The 15,635-nt window shown below is 41.9% G+C and overlaps 1 long non-coding RNA gene across 2 annotated transcripts in view; it reads right to left on the reverse strand.

The window, feature by feature from the left end:
- Window positions 1-15,595, reverse strand: part of LOC309713263 — a 44,434-nt gene extending 28,839 nt beyond the window's left edge. For both annotated transcript variants that reach the window (XR_014278537.1, XR_014278538.1), the window contains exons 1-2: window positions 15,518-15,595; window positions 14,791-14,839 (exon numbers count right to left, since the gene is read on the reverse strand). This is a non-coding gene — a long non-coding RNA (uncharacterized lncRNA). The remainder of the gene's footprint in view (window positions 1-14,790; window positions 14,840-15,517) is intronic.
- Between the last annotated feature and the right edge of the window lie 40 nt (window positions 15,596-15,635).

Genomic DNA, 15,635 nt, shown 5'->3' on the forward strand with positions numbered 1-15,635 from the left:
TCGAATGCCAGTCAGTGTAGTTCTGAAACTGCTGCATCTTCAGTCAATCACTTGTGTTTTTGAGCTGCTGTGCAAATGGCAGTCCATTTGCACAGTATGACTCATCACCATTGTCATACCATAATTATAGCATCTGGCCACAGTGCCAGCCCTCATGCTGACGCTGTAAAAAAGAAAAAACCTTAAATATGATGAGGCTGTTTTTCACCTTAGATTCCCAATGAATGAAAATAATAGCTCCTTTGCCTGTCTTTACCCAGCCAGCTAACTTATCCTGAAGTTTCATTTGGATTTTTTTGTTTTTGTTTTGTTTTGTTTAATCCGCTTTTAGAAATTTACCCTACCCCATAGCTTACACCTTTGCCCAGAATCCACCCCGCCGGGAACTACATGTTAAACAAATGCAAATTGAAACAATTGTGATTGGCCCATTTTATATCAGTTTGGTCTGCTTGGTAGCAAACATGCCAGTATTTGTTTCACAATCTGTTGCTGTGCGGATTGCAGATTTGTGCAGAATGCAGGAGACTGACACTGCAAATGGAAAGCAATATTTATTGCTGGTAGCAGGTCTGATGAGAGAAGGAACAGAATCCAGACACAGCAGGATAAGCACAAAGCAAAACTAGCATGGTATACTCAGGAAGAAGCTCAAGAGACCAAGAGATACAAATATAAACACTTAACAAGGGAGCACAGAGGAACTGATGCATAATCATGAAAACAGGAACACACATACTGTGGAGAGTACTACTACAACTGCTAACAAAATACCTCAGTCAAAATACAAGATAACACCAGACTAGAACTGTCTGCTCCCCCTTGTCCTCCATAGACCTGTACTATTAAGAGAGATTTAGTCTCATCCAGGCATCTTTGGGTTTAGCTTGAATCATAAAATAATTGCCAAAAAATTCTAACTTTTGGAAACTGTGGTGTTTACTTAACTTTTAAATGATTACATGAATTTGTATCATATTTTCTATATCTTGTATTTGGTACAATTTATTTTAGGGGAAAACATGCTGATGATTTTGAGGTCTCAAAAACTCACAAAATATTATATAAAGGTACTTTAAGTATGTTACAGGGTTAACTTTGGTGTTTCTGTACTATGAAGATGCTTCACTTCTTACCTGTTCCTTGGTCATTTATAGTGGAAATGTGAATAAGTATGAAATCAGTGCTTGCTGACCAATCGGCTCTTTGTAAAATAGCATTATTATTCCTGGAAAATCCATGAGACCTGCAAGCATTGATGGTAGGAGGCACTAAAGTTTATTTGTTAATAATGAACATGAGTAATGAATGCAGATCAGTAGAAGCAAGTTCATTCCTTGATGGAGTTTTTTTTACTGTTGGTTGCAGCTTTACAACAGTTTTATTGTTCTATAAACATGCAACCTGTCACGGTTCTGGGTCAGTTTTGACCCAGTATTTTGAGTTTCTCGTGTCTTGATTTAATTTTGTATTTTGTTATTATTGCCGGTTTAGTTCAGTGTCTAGTCTGTCTCAATCGGTCGAGTCTGTGTCCTAGTAAAGTGTGTCTTGTTTTCTGTTTTACTTTGAAGGTTCATGTTCCTGTCTAATGTCAGTGTTTCTAGCTTTGTTCTCCCTGTCTCATTAGGTCTCGTTCCCCTTCTGTCTCTAATTCCTTGATGACTTCCTCAGTGTATTTAAGCCCAGTCTTTCTTCGTGTCAGTGTCGCGTTATCTGTGTGGTCCGTCTGCTTAGTTTATTTTTGTATCCTCAGTTTAGTTTCTGTTCCGTTTTTCCAGCGATAAAAGCTGTGTATTCTGAGTTCATGTCTGCCTCCGAGTCCTGCATTTTGGGTCCTATCTCCCTGCCCATCCGCACACAGTCATGACACAACCATAGTCCTAGAAGGCACCTATTATAATTACTGACCTTGTATCAAATCTGCAGATAGACTAAAAAATATCATTTATGTTTGTATATTGATTCTTTCCTCTCTGAAGCTGCAGCTGAAAGAATACAGACTAAAACTGTCTTTGGAATGAATGAATTTGATGAAATACAATAATCAGATTCTCCCTTGTGTCAGTGACAGAGCTGTGATATCGGTAAGTCTGTTAACTTGCCCAGTCAGCATTTACGCCGGCTCTCTTTTTTACTGTTTTCAAATATGCTAGACTTTTTTAATACAAAAGGTCTTTTCTAGCCTTACTGACCAAAGAGATTAAATGCACATACAGTCAAACAGCCCTATTAACTTTAACACTGCACAGTGCTTTTCCTCTTCCACACACTTTGTTACTGCTTTGTTTGTAGAAGCTGTGTTGCACATTTAACCTCTTCATATTTTTCTAAAGTTACAGTTTGATCTTTGTTTGCAACATCATGATACATAATTCTGATTGGTTGAATACTGCCAGTTCCACCCATTTCATTTGAATGCACATGCAAAACCTTCGACTGACATACTGAGTTGCTAACCCGCTTCATGTGACTGTTTATGCTGATAAGGGAAACAGCCTAGGTTTGTTTTACTCGCGTCGTAGCAAAGAGCTTTAGTCCAGAACTGCTTTCTATTACTAACCAGTAGCTTCCAGGAGTGGGCGTGATCTAGGGAGGACTCAGGCAGCCAGATATGTTTTACATCCCCAGTGACTGACAGTATTTAAACCTGCCTTTTATCTTCACTTGGTGCCAGATTGTTAACCTACTTTATATGATAGTGTTGCTCAGCCTGTTTGCAATTCAGATATGATCTAGTTACCTGCTTGCCTTGTAAACCTAGATTTGTATTTACCTGCTTGTCTCCTCCTCCTCTTCCTCCTCTTCGAGGATTCTGTCTGGTGTACCTGCCTGACCCACTCTCCCACACACTCTCTGGAAATAAACATGGACTTGAAGTTGACCCTGTATCAAAGAAGGAGGACGGAAACCTGTGCAAGAAAAGAGACTCCTCCAACTGAGTAACAAGCTACTTACCTAAATGAACATTCTGACTTTGAGATAATTTTACATTTACCTGATTTTAGAACAAAAATCTTTCCTGAGTTTAACATTTTGCTTCTGATGAAATATCTTAAGTTTTGTCTGCTTTGGTGATTAAAGTCTTTGAGCCTGTGAACATTCAGCTTTAACGAAGATACTTGGTTCATTTCTGTTGTTTAGAAACAACATTGAGTAGCTCATTAAAACCTTGTGAAACTGCTCAGTGTGACCTGCAGTTGAGTCCTTTTTGAACCGTGACAAACCCATCGTTAGAAATAACGTACACAGAGACTCAAAGGTATTAGAAGCAAATTAAAACAGCAATCTAAAACTTTAAGCACTAGAACCAAAACTCAACTTGAGCATATTAACCAAGAATACAAAACAGCTGGGAGCGTGTCCATTGTTACCAGGTGCACCGAATATCCTGTGGTAAACTCCTCTTAAGGCAACTCGAACCATGCAGGTGACATGCTGTGTAGTAAAATGAGTATTAATTAGAACCCAGCAATTAAGCTGAAGTGCAGCAGCAGTCTGAGAAACCCTAATTACGGAAATTAATGGCTTCAGATAATGTGTTCTTATGTGGCACTTGTTTGATTGGAGCCTAACAGCAATGTATGGCTATAAGCTTGGTAGGCAATGAGTCTGGCTGTGTATATGAGAAATAATAAAAACATGCAATCTCAGTTACCAGTAATTAACTCAGCCAACACAAGCATTGAGATCATTATTCACAGTCAAACTCAGAAGATATCTAAGAGCACAAACAAATGGAAATATCCATAAACAAGTGCATGAAAGAAGCAATAGGAGGTGCATACAGCACATTATGGTGCATGCATATTTTCATGGGTAGAAGCAAACTTTAGAGGGTGGGGCTTTTGTTTGTTTTTGATAGATTTATCTTTTCTGATCCTAGTTTGAATCAAAATTCACAGTTTTGTTGGCATGATATGCACTAGAGTTTTATTTCATGAGCTACACGATGCACCCTAATAATGATTCTGATTACACATTGATTTTGCACCTGCAAATGCAAACACAATATTTGCACTGTGGTGTTAATGATGTCGCTACCAGCACCAAACTGTATTTGACTCCTCAAACTCTTTGAAATGGCATAATCAGGCTGATGTGGCAGGAAGTTGCTCTTGAAAAGCTACTATTGGGTTAATGTAGCTTTTGAAATGCTAATGGGAGCAGTGGCAACAAGCAACGGGACAGCTTTTGGGTGAGCATGCTGCGGAACAATGAGCAGAATACTGACAGCTTAACTACACTGACACGACTGAGAGTGTGGATATGTGTTGCTGTTACAGAGATACAGGTGAAGCAGGGGGACTGGAGTTGGATTGCAATAGTACATAGGCTTAAAACAGAAACATAAATATTTAGCTTTCCAGGAATCCTTCTATGGATTTATTTCAGTTTACTAGAAACCTTGCATGTCTTAGCTTTAACTCCAATCATCTGAGTGCTTTTCATCAACATAGAGCCCCATTTATCCATTTGAACAATTCCCTGAAAGGATTCAAGATTAATTAATCAGTATAATGAAGTTATTGTGTTAGTCTGTAACTCTAAAAGGTCACTAGGGCTCAGAAGACTGTGGCGACAGTCCATATGTAGCATTCCAAACTTGGCAACCGATGTAGTCACCGACACCGTAAGCGATTAAAGAAAATCATCAGCAGTCATTCAGCTTTGGTGGGTTTTTTCCTGTGCACTCTACAAGTCTGTAATCAGAGGTCCATAGAAATCATTCCAGTTTGAAATGCAGAACATTAGCTTGTGGATAAAAATGTTCAAGTACATAGCCAGTGGAATACACAGAAAAAGCATAAAGCGTAAGCACATAAAGCCTGAGCAAAGAGGGATTAGCTAAACATAACAGCAATTTTATTTCTCATCAAGCTTATAGTTTAAATTATTATAAAAAGATTTGCATAATGCAAATAACAGGTAGTGATGCCAGAATTAGTAAGTGGGCAAGTTAAACTGCAGAGATGATTCTGTGCCTATTTAATCAAGTGATCTACTTAGGCAAACTCATTTGGGACTTCTGTGTACTCTTTTTATATCTATCCAAACAAAAATGTTTGCTGAGGCTGCAGACATCCAGCAGGATATGCTGTGCTTTGTTTCACAATGTCAGAACTGTGTGCAAAACAGTGATAAGGGTTCAGTGCTTCACTGTAAGATCTGTATTAGTCTTGCAGATATCTTTTCTAGGATGGATTAATAGATGCTATTTAAAATATTTCAGAGGAGATGTTCATGCTCTGATAAAGAAAAGATTCGTCACTATGGAAATGTAAACAAAAACACCACAGGGTACCATTTCATGGTTTCATAACTTACAGTGGCTTGCAAAAGTATTCGGCCCCCTTGAACTTTTCCACATTACAGCCACAAACATGAATCAATTTTATTGGAATTCCACGTGAAAGACCAATACAAACTGGTGTCCACGTGAGAAGTGGAACAAAAATCATACATGATTCCAAACATTTTTTACAAATAAATAACTGGGGTGTGTGTAATTATTCAGCCCCCTGAGTCAAAACTTTGTAGAACCACCTTTTGCTGCAATTACAGCTGCCAGTCTTTTAGGGTTTGTCTCTACCAGCTTTGCACATCTAGAGACTGAAATCTTTGCCCATTCTTCTGTGCAAAACAGCTCCAGCTCAGTCAGATTAGAGGGACAGCGCTTGTGAACAGCAGTTTTCAGATCTTGCCACAGATTCTCGATTGGATTTAGATCTGGACTTAGACTGGGCCATTCTAACACATGGATATGTTTTGTTTTAAATCATCCCATTGTTGCCCTGGCTTTATGTTTAGGGTCATTGTCCTGCTGGAAGGTGAACCTCCGCCCCAGTCTCAAGTCTTTTGCAGACTCCAAGAGGTTTTCTTCCAAGATTGCCCTGTATTTGGCTCCATCCGTCTTCCCATCAACTCTGACCAGCTTCCCTGTCCCTGCTGAAGAGAAGCACCCGCAGAGCATGATGCTGCCACCACCATATTTGACAGTGGGGATGGTGTGTTCAGAGTGATGTGCAGTGTTAGTTTTCCACCACACATAGCGTTTTGCATTTTGGCCAAAAAGTTCCATTTTGGTCTCATCTGACCAGAGCACCTTCTTCCACATGTGTGCTGTGTCCCCCACATGGCTTGTGGCAAACTGCAAACGGGACTTCTTATGGTTTTCTGTTAACAATGGCTTTCTTCTTGCCACTCTTCCGTAAAGGCCAACTTTGTGCAGTGCACGACTAATAGCTGTCCTATGGACAGATTCTGCAGCTCGCTCAGAGTCACCATGGGCCTCTTGGCTGCATTTCTGATCAGCACTCTCCTTGTTCAGCCTGTGAGTTTAGGTGGACGGCCTTGTCTTGGTAGGTCTACAGTTGTGCCATACTCCTTCCATTTCTGAATGATCACTTGAACAGTGCTCCGTGGGATTTCAAGGCTTGGGGAATCTTTTTGTAGCCTAAGCCTGCTTTAAATTTCTGAATAACTTTATCCCTGACCTGTCTGGTCTGTTCTTTGGACTTCATTGTGTTATTGCTCCCAATATTCCCTTAGACAACCTCTGAGGCCGTCACAGAGCAGCTGTATTTGTACTGACATTAGATTACACACAGGTGCACTCTATTTAGTCATTAGCACTCATAAGGCAATGCACACCCCACTTTGCAGTTATTTATTTGTAAAAAATGTTTGGAATCATGTATGATTTTCGTTCCACTTTGTATTGGTCTTTCACGTGGAATTCCAATAAAATTGATTCATGTTTGTGGCTGTAATGTGACAAAATGTGGAAAAGCTCAAGGGGGCCGAATACTTTTGCAAGCCACTGTATATGTAATAGAAAAAAAAACTATTAAAAACGAGTTATTAAAAATTAAATAAACTGTCTTATTTTTCATTCCATAAATGATCCCGCCTATTGGGTAACCGGAGTCCTATTTCTGCACAAAAGTTTTTCCTGAAGTGTCCCATCATCAAGGAGTTCAACATGAAGCACTAATTATTACCCAGATATCAAATTATGTTCCTTAAAACATGTTTGTTGATATTTTTGATATATATTTTCATGAACTTAAACTTAATAAACAATGCCTTTGATTAATTGTTGACCAGTTGTTACAAACAGTTCAGTGGATTTCATTTGTTCACCACTACTAAAATTCTTTAAAAAAAAAAAAAAAAAAAAAGTGGGTTTTTTTTGGTTGTTTGTTTTTACATGAAAAGCAAAGACACCAGGAGAATATTATTGATTGTGTGTCTTACTGATTTATACTCTCTAGGCCCTCTGAACTACTTCCAACATGTCTTATTTGTCTTATAGTAATTTGGAAAGGATTTAATCTCTCAAAGATGCACCAAATTGTAAAAGACTACGATGGACAGGCCTTTTGTTTAGTGCATTTTAGTATTCTGCAAAAAAACAACTTAATTTCTGTGATGCGGGACAAATTTTGTTCTTTGTTGCTGTGTTTTCCTTTCACATTTTCCTTCAGAAAGACTCATAACAACCTATCAAGCTGAATTAAGTACAGCAGCTGTTTAACGCTCGGCCATCCACCTGCTCCGCCCCCCTAAATTGCAACTCCTCTAAAAACAAAGAAAAAAAACATGGTGACTGGTTACACTCACAACCCCATTTCCTTCTGTGCCATTCTTCATTGTTCCCTTGAAGCTCGTGAAATAAAAATTGCACACAGTTCTGCTTTGCCTTCTTTGATTTTAAATATGGTTCAAATTGTTTCCTTTTTGATAATAATCTGGAACCAACTGTTTTTGCACTCGTGAGTCGCTGCAGAACAGCTAATGTTGAAAATACAATTTCCTTTGAGTTCTCAAAGTTGGTAGTTGTGGATAGTTTCAACATGGGCATTAATTTGTTTTCTGTATACCGTTTGCCTCTACAATGTTGTACAGTATGTGGCTGTGAGAAGAATACATATACAATAACACAGAGCTTATTCTCTATCAAACAGTATGCGCATTAAAACAATTGTATGTTTTTCATGTCGTCCTGTGGATATGAACAAGTAACCCAACACCCATTATTGTTTGTTCTCGAAAATGGTTTTGTCTTTTCATGTAATCAGCTTCCTAGTAATTATCATGGACTTTTCTTCATGCACACAGACAGATCTTTTAAAAGCAGGTAAAATGTGACCTGCTGTGAGCTTCTTCCTAGCTAATAGCTTCAATTTTTGTTTTCCTGTTGTCAAGGTCGGCTGTGTGGCAGGCAGGAGGAGGACCCAAATGCAAAACTCACAGACACGGGGATGAACTCGAGAAACACAGCTTTAATGCTGGCACGGCAGAACACAGGAAATACAAAACTAAACTGGGGAAAAGTAAACTAACACTCGCAGGTAGACACAGGAAGATCCACACAACATGAGGGAGACTACGACACAGAACTGAGGGAGACGCAGACATAAATACACAGAGGGTTAACGAGGGAAGTGGGAGCACACGGGGAACACAGCTGACACAGATAATCATAACGAGACAGGGCAGGAGTGAACACAACATGACGCATACTGACGAGAGACTGTCAAAGTAAAACAGGAAGTACAGAGGTTCAGACAGGAGGAGAGAGCACGGGGAGAACACAGACATAACAGGCTGGGGAAAACATGGAATAAAACACGAAAGGGGACAAGGGCTCATGAATACATAGAGGGGCACACAGGGGGTGAGAGTCACAAAGGGAAAGCACACAGAGAACCTAAACAGGGAACTGAATACAAAAATACAAGAGAACTAAGAATACTGGGCCAACACGGCCCAGGACCATGACATCACCCCCCCCTTAAGGGCTGGCACCAGACAGCCCAAACACAGGAAAACAAAAAACCAAACAGAAAACGACCCAGGGCGGGCGGCGGGGGCCCAGGACGGAGGGCACGGAACAGAAAACAAAGGAGCACAGCAGACACCGGAGCCCAAGAAAAACAACCCAAAACACAGTGCAGTTCAGGGGGCCGACCATGCGGACGGGAACGGTGGAGACGTGGAAACAGTTCAGGGGGCCGGCCGCGCGGAAGGCAGCGGCGGCGGCGGCGAAGGAGACGACGGAGCAGTTCAGGAGGCCGGCTGCATGGAATGCAGCGGCGGCTCTCCAGTGTTAGGCATGCTGGCCATGGCCTGGTGGGCACAGGACCAGACGAGGCAGGACCAGACGGTGGCGATGCGGGGGCCGGACCAGGCGTCGCTGCAGAGGCTGAGGCTGGACCAGGCGACGGCGAAGCAGGAGCTGAGGCTGAGGCCGGACTGGGCGAAGCACAGGCCGAAGCTGGACCGGGCGACGTTGAAAGCGATGCAGAGGCCGGACCGGGTGTGGGTGATGCGGGGGCCGGACCAGACGGAGATGGAGCTGCAGCAGGCGAAGCGGCGGCTGGGCCAGACGAGGACGAAGTCTCGGACGAGGCTGGGCCAGACGAAGCCGGGGCCAGACCAGGCGGAGCAGAAGCAGATGGCGGCTGGACGGGCCCTCCAACGGAGACAGGAGGCTGAACGGGCCCCTCGGACCCTCCAGCGGAGACGAGGAGAGGCTGGAGAGGTTCCCCTGAACCCCCAGCGGAGACGAGCAGCGGCTGGAGAGGTTCCCTTGAAGCCCCAGCGGAGACGAGGAGGTGCTGGCCGGGCTGGGCAGAGCCGCCAGCGGAGACGAGGAGCTGCTGGAGGGGTCCTCCTGAACCCCCAGCGGAGACGGATGCAGAGCCAGCGGGTGCGGGGTCCTCTGGCACCGCGGGCACTGACTGTAGCGGCACAGGGCACGCAGCCGGCTTAGGATGCGACGGCTGGGGCTGTGTAGGGCAAACAGTCAGTTTAAAGTGTGTCAGCACCGCGTAATCTTCAGCTGATGAAGAAGGCTCTCTAAGGCTTCCAGCTGAGGTGGGCAGTGACTGAACGGGTTGCTGGGCTAAGCACTGAGCTGGTGACAGAGACAATAACTGAGCTGACAAACTAACAGGCAATGAGGCAAAGGACTGAGGCGGTAACGGAGCGGATGACTGGGCAGACTGTGGAGCCGTTAACTGTGCTGAAGACTGAACTGGTGACAAAACAGGAAACTGTGCTAATAACTGAGCCACTGACTGAGTTATGGACAGCAATGCCAGTTGTAGTGGTAGTTGCGCTTGTGGTAGATTAGGTGTCTGGCTCTGGGCTGCTCTCCTCCGGGGAACAGGAATGGGTGCTCAGCTTTTGTGAAATGAAAATGAGCACTAGATAAGGAGAGATGCTTATATTACAAAAGGATGAATCAGTAGGAAATGGCAGCTGATGCTACACACTGTAGAAGAGCCAATTAATTAATTTGTAGGCTGTCATCCCTTCTATGCGGATTGCAGGTATAGGTATTTATCTTCTTTTGGATTTTTGCTTGTGTCTTGGACTGGATTAATGCATGGATTTGTGTTTCATGTGCCAGGTGGTCATGTGGGCCCCACCTGCTGTTTGTTGACACCGGGTGACAGCCACCCACACAGCAGCCATGGGCTTGAACACACACAATAGAGGGAATTACATTTGCCTCCCAGTGAAATGTACACTATAGCAGATCCATCGTCATCCAACGGAAATATAAATATATAAAGTAAACGCATTTAAGAACATGTCAGCACTTGTTCTTACAGCCAGCAAGTGGAAGTAATATGACAAAAAGGGATGAAGGAAGATGCAAATCAGTCTCTGAGGTGTCATTTTTAACTTCTTTTTCATTTTGAGCTGTGAAGCTCAAGAAGTTTATTGAACTGATAGTCTATTACAATCATGTTCGAACAAAAGAGTATGAAACTAGCACATTTAACGAGTCAGTTAACACAAGACTTGATGACTTGGTCGAGAATGGGCAGCTTTGCTAGTTACGAAGTACTTAACCAGCTGGGGCATCAGTGACACAGTCCTAGAGATTTGTCACCTGTGACCATGGTAACCGTTTGTCACGACTGACACGTGTATTCCCCGACTGGTTGGTGAGTGGTTGCTATAGGATGATGGCAGCTATTACAACAAAGTTGATCTAAAACAGATATAAAGTGCCCTTGCAATTGGTTTGGTCACTGGCAGGTTGCCATGGTCACCTTTAATTTGCATGGAAAATGCCGACCTGTCTGCAAACACTAGTGAAACTGTGAAAAGTATGATTTAAACTGGAAATGGAGACTGATTGCATTCAAACTGAAAGCTGTGCTTTCAAAATTTGTTGGTGGCAGCATTTCTGGTTTCTGTTTCTTTTAACAGTTTCAGTACAGCTGGGAGAGTAAATCGAGTCAGCATTTTCCATGCACACTATGGGCAATCGGGGTTATTAGAATACAAAACAAGGAGAATTTTGATGTAGTGCCTTCTGTGCAAATGATTTCACCTGGTAAAAGCAAACCATTCGGTGGAATACACATTTTTCAATAGCGGTGCCATGCATCAGAGTTTGTGCTAGTCTCCAGGCCTGTGAGGCCTAAAATATTCTTAATCGCTAGCAGACATTATTTATGACTTTTAATATCTTGCACTGGCTCAGTTTTGTTTTGCCTTCCACATTTTTTTGTAAAAACAATTCCACTCAAATCAAGGCAAAGCAAAAGTGTAAAAATCAGGTCAAAACTGTAAAACACACACACACACAAAAAACAGCTTAAAAGGCCAGTTTAAGTTCTAAATAGAGAAACCACTTATCCATTAAGCTTTTTGAGTAAAAAGCAAAAGAAGACCTTTTCATTCATAATATGGGGTAAATTAAAGAGCCAAAAGAGGGCACTAATGGGAATGTCTGAAAGTCAATGGTTAATCGTGTTGCCAGAGTAGGCTACAATACAGTATGTGAGAACAGCATGTGGGCGAGGTGTCAGAGGGTTTCGTTGACAGTGGGAGCTGTATTATCTTTAGCTCCAAGCACCAGTAACAGTCAGCGATAGTCCACTCAGTTGTATGTTCCCTAGGGACAGAACTCCTTAGAGAGAGAAAATTGGAGGAATAGCTATGACTGAGTGGCATAGTGGCAGCTCCACCTCAAACAGCCCATTCCAGACTCAATTACCACACATCTGCACCCCCGCTGCCAGCCCTGGCAATCCTAGGAAATGCTGGAATGGTTGTCCAAAAAAAAAAAAAAAGCAGCTTTATCTTTGGCTGCTCAAGTAGCAGAACACCTAAGGGTTGGAGTCTAAGCGCTGGGACTGAGACTGAAACAAATGAGGTCTGTGAGATCGGCATTTGCAGCTTTTCATAGGTCTAAAATGGCCTAAATCCAGAGAGAATGGGGGAAAAGAAGGCTTGATTTGAAAGGGAGATTCAGTTCAGAGATGGAAACATGAGCCCAGCAGGACATTGCAGAACGTTCTCCCACCCTGTAGGAGAATGATAAAGTACTACTGCATATAACACTGACTTGTTTTACAGAAATGCCCGGCCTCTCAATGGGCTTTGCAGAACGCAACCATGCAGGACTGTCACTGGAAAATTTATAGCCTGAGACACAAATGAAGATGCCATGTTGTTACACTAATTTAGACCCTTTTATGCCAAGAGCGACTGTGTCCATAAATCCCTTTTCCTCCTAACAGATTTGTATTTTTCTTTATAGTTCTTTGTATTAACCTGATTAAAAAGCTGCTAATTAGGTGTCCCTTTCAGGAGATGTCTTTGTGTGTCAACATTCTTTCATTATTGCAGTCAACAAGTGTTTGGGCACAGTGGGGGGTGGCTTGTCTCCCATGAAAGTTGGAACATTATGATGCCAGCCAGCTCGCTATTTAATTACCTTCTCTCTTTCTGCCCCATTGATTTACATTGTGAGGCCTTTAATTATACAATTCATCACCTTTTAAACATGAAAAACGGTGTAAAAGCACGCTAATTAAACCTTGTCAAAAGGTTTTCTGCAAGGCCCCAGTAAATCAAGCAAATGGGTTGTGTGCACTGTGTGTATGTATATACAGTATGTTGTTTCAAGGGGTTTTTTCTGTGTATTGCCATAAATTCCACTTAATCCTCTGCAGCAAACTAATCGGGCTTTTGAAAGTATGTGTCATGAATTGATTTCAGTGCTTTCCTTGTTTTCTATTTGTTTGGTGTCATAATGAGGAGAAGGTAACAGGAAGACGCTTACCCATTTTCATCCAACATCACTGGTGTGTGTGTGTGTGTGTGTGTTAACTATTATGAGCAGTAATCAATGTTGTTGTTCTATGACTTTGCCATAGTATAAATGTATTTAAAAACAGGATAAGTCATTACCATTTTTGCCAGATTTTCAATCACAAAAAAACCCTCTATACCTTGGACTACTACAAGCTTTTCTATTAACTGGCAGATGAGTGGGTTGATCCCCAGCTCCTCCAGTCCATATGTTGAAGTGTCATCTGGCATGCTATTGAACCCCAACTCTCCCCCAATTTATCCATCAGTGTGAACTTGTGTGTGATAGTTACATGATGAAAGTGCTTAAAAGCATGAGGAATAACGTGCTGAATATGTGTGTGTGAATTGTGGGTTACCGACTGCGTATACAGTCAGTAGCTTACTTACTCTCTTATTAGCTTAATAGCAATGCTTCTCTATCACAGAGCCCTGCTGTAAACACAACTGTAAAAAAACATTTTCAGGTTATTTTAATCTTTTGTTCACCTGCTGCCTCGCCTGAGCCAGTATTTATCCCAGGCTGAAAATAGTCCCAAGTGCATTTATTTGAGTGAAGTTTACTTAAGCCAATGTTGGAGAGGTCGATCAGGTGTGTCTGGAGCATTCCCATTGGACTGCTTACTGTTGGACCAATGTTCCAGTCATAAACAAAATATGACTGTAAAATTATTCACGTTAGTTAATCAGCTCTAAAACTAGGCTACACCCTCCACTTTCCACAGCTGTGACACTGCAGCCTCGTGATGGTAATAAATTGGATGAATGCTACCACGAATCCCCCCCCAACACACACATGCTTTTAGATTACTGAAGGTGGTGGGCCCATACAATTGTTTGCTCATTTCATTGTTTTATTTGAATTTTTGGAAAACAAAGAATGGACTGAGGGAAAAATGAGGCAGAGGAGCTGAAAAGATTGCATTTAAAAATATTTCAGATGTGTATGTTGACCCCAGCTGGAATGGAGTCCAGTTCCCCCACATCACTGAGATGAAAAAGTGGTTTGTGGAAAATGGATGGATGGATGGATGAATTTGAAAAATGCTTGTGTATGTAATAAATTCCCGCCTCCTCCAAATAGTTTTTTTCACTTCTTGTACAGCAGGTGACCAGATCCCAAATGACGATAACAAGGAAATTATGACTCCTGAGAGAAAGGATAAAGTACAACGCCAAAATACGTACCTGAAATGATCAAGTGATCAAGGACTTCTGTGTGAAAACCTAGATGATCGGTTTGTGTTATGTCAGTATTACTGAAGAGACTGATTAAAAACAGCTCAATAGTAATAAAAAATACTGACAGTAAACTGACACGTTAGTTAATCTGTTTCCTCCAAAAAGGAAAAGTGGGCTGTCTGGCCTTGAACATTAAACTACCAAACTAAAAACTGGCACCACTGCTGAAAGCAAATACAGTGAATGGTTTTCTGAGCATTTTATAATTTTCTTTAAAAATGGTTGCCCTATTTCTTAAAAATGCTGGTCACTGCTGAAACAAATGTGCTTTGGGTATAAAGCCACAACTTACTTATGCCCAAAATCCATGACCTGCGGATGCCCTAATGAAATGCAGTCTCACAACCGTAAGTCAGACAGTGAGAAATACGTTGTCTCTCATCTCCCCTCACTTATGTGAGAATGATGAAAGATTCAGCTTACCTTGCCTGCCCTCTTTTCTGATGCCTCGCACTGCAAGCAGCTGTCACCACTGTGAAATGAAATAGTCACCGGAAAGATAAACAGCACAAAAATGCACAACAACAGCTCGTGCTATTTTGTTAAGCTTTCTCGCACTGATACTGCTGCACAAAGGGTAGATGTCTTCTTGATTCAGTCAGTATAAGTCAGAACAAGAGACGCTCTACGCTTTAACATTGAGAAGACGAGGTCAGCAGTTCAACTGAGTGCATGTCTCGAAATGAAACTGCCTTCTTTTTTATATATATATATATATATATATATATATATATATATATATATATATATATATATATATATATACATACACACTCATACGAAGACATAATGAATGCCTAACGTATGTAATATCACTGAATATCACGGAATTACATCCAAGATGGCGCCAGTGTGCACGGCAAGCCGTCTTTGGGTCCGTCTTCCTGAGTGTTGTTTTCTCTTTGTTTTATTACTTTCTATATGCTTTCCGGATGTTACTGCCCTGATTGCCTATGATCGACAAACTCTTTTAAATCTTCGACCCTTGAATCACCAAAAGCCGGAGCTATATTGGAACTTAGGGAATTTTTCCCAGCCTCGACCACATACTTCCGCCTGCACGGATTACCTGCCTCTTTTTACACCGCACAAGAAACGATATAGGAAACGGGGTAAGCGGAGTGGTTTTCGCGTTCGTATTAAAGCTTACCTAAAAGCACATGGAGTGATTGGCTACCGCTCCATTATTGACAACCTGCGGCCCTCCCAGCATACCTTCAGACTGGGTCGTCATCGATGGATTCGCTATGCTGGCCAGCAAGCCCATC

The sequence above is a fragment of the Aulonocara stuartgranti genome, assembly GCF_965226115.1.
Source record: "Aulonocara stuartgranti genome assembly, chromosome: 8".
NCBI classification, from domain to species: domain Eukaryota; kingdom Metazoa; phylum Chordata; class Actinopteri; order Cichliformes; family Cichlidae; genus Aulonocara; species Aulonocara stuartgranti.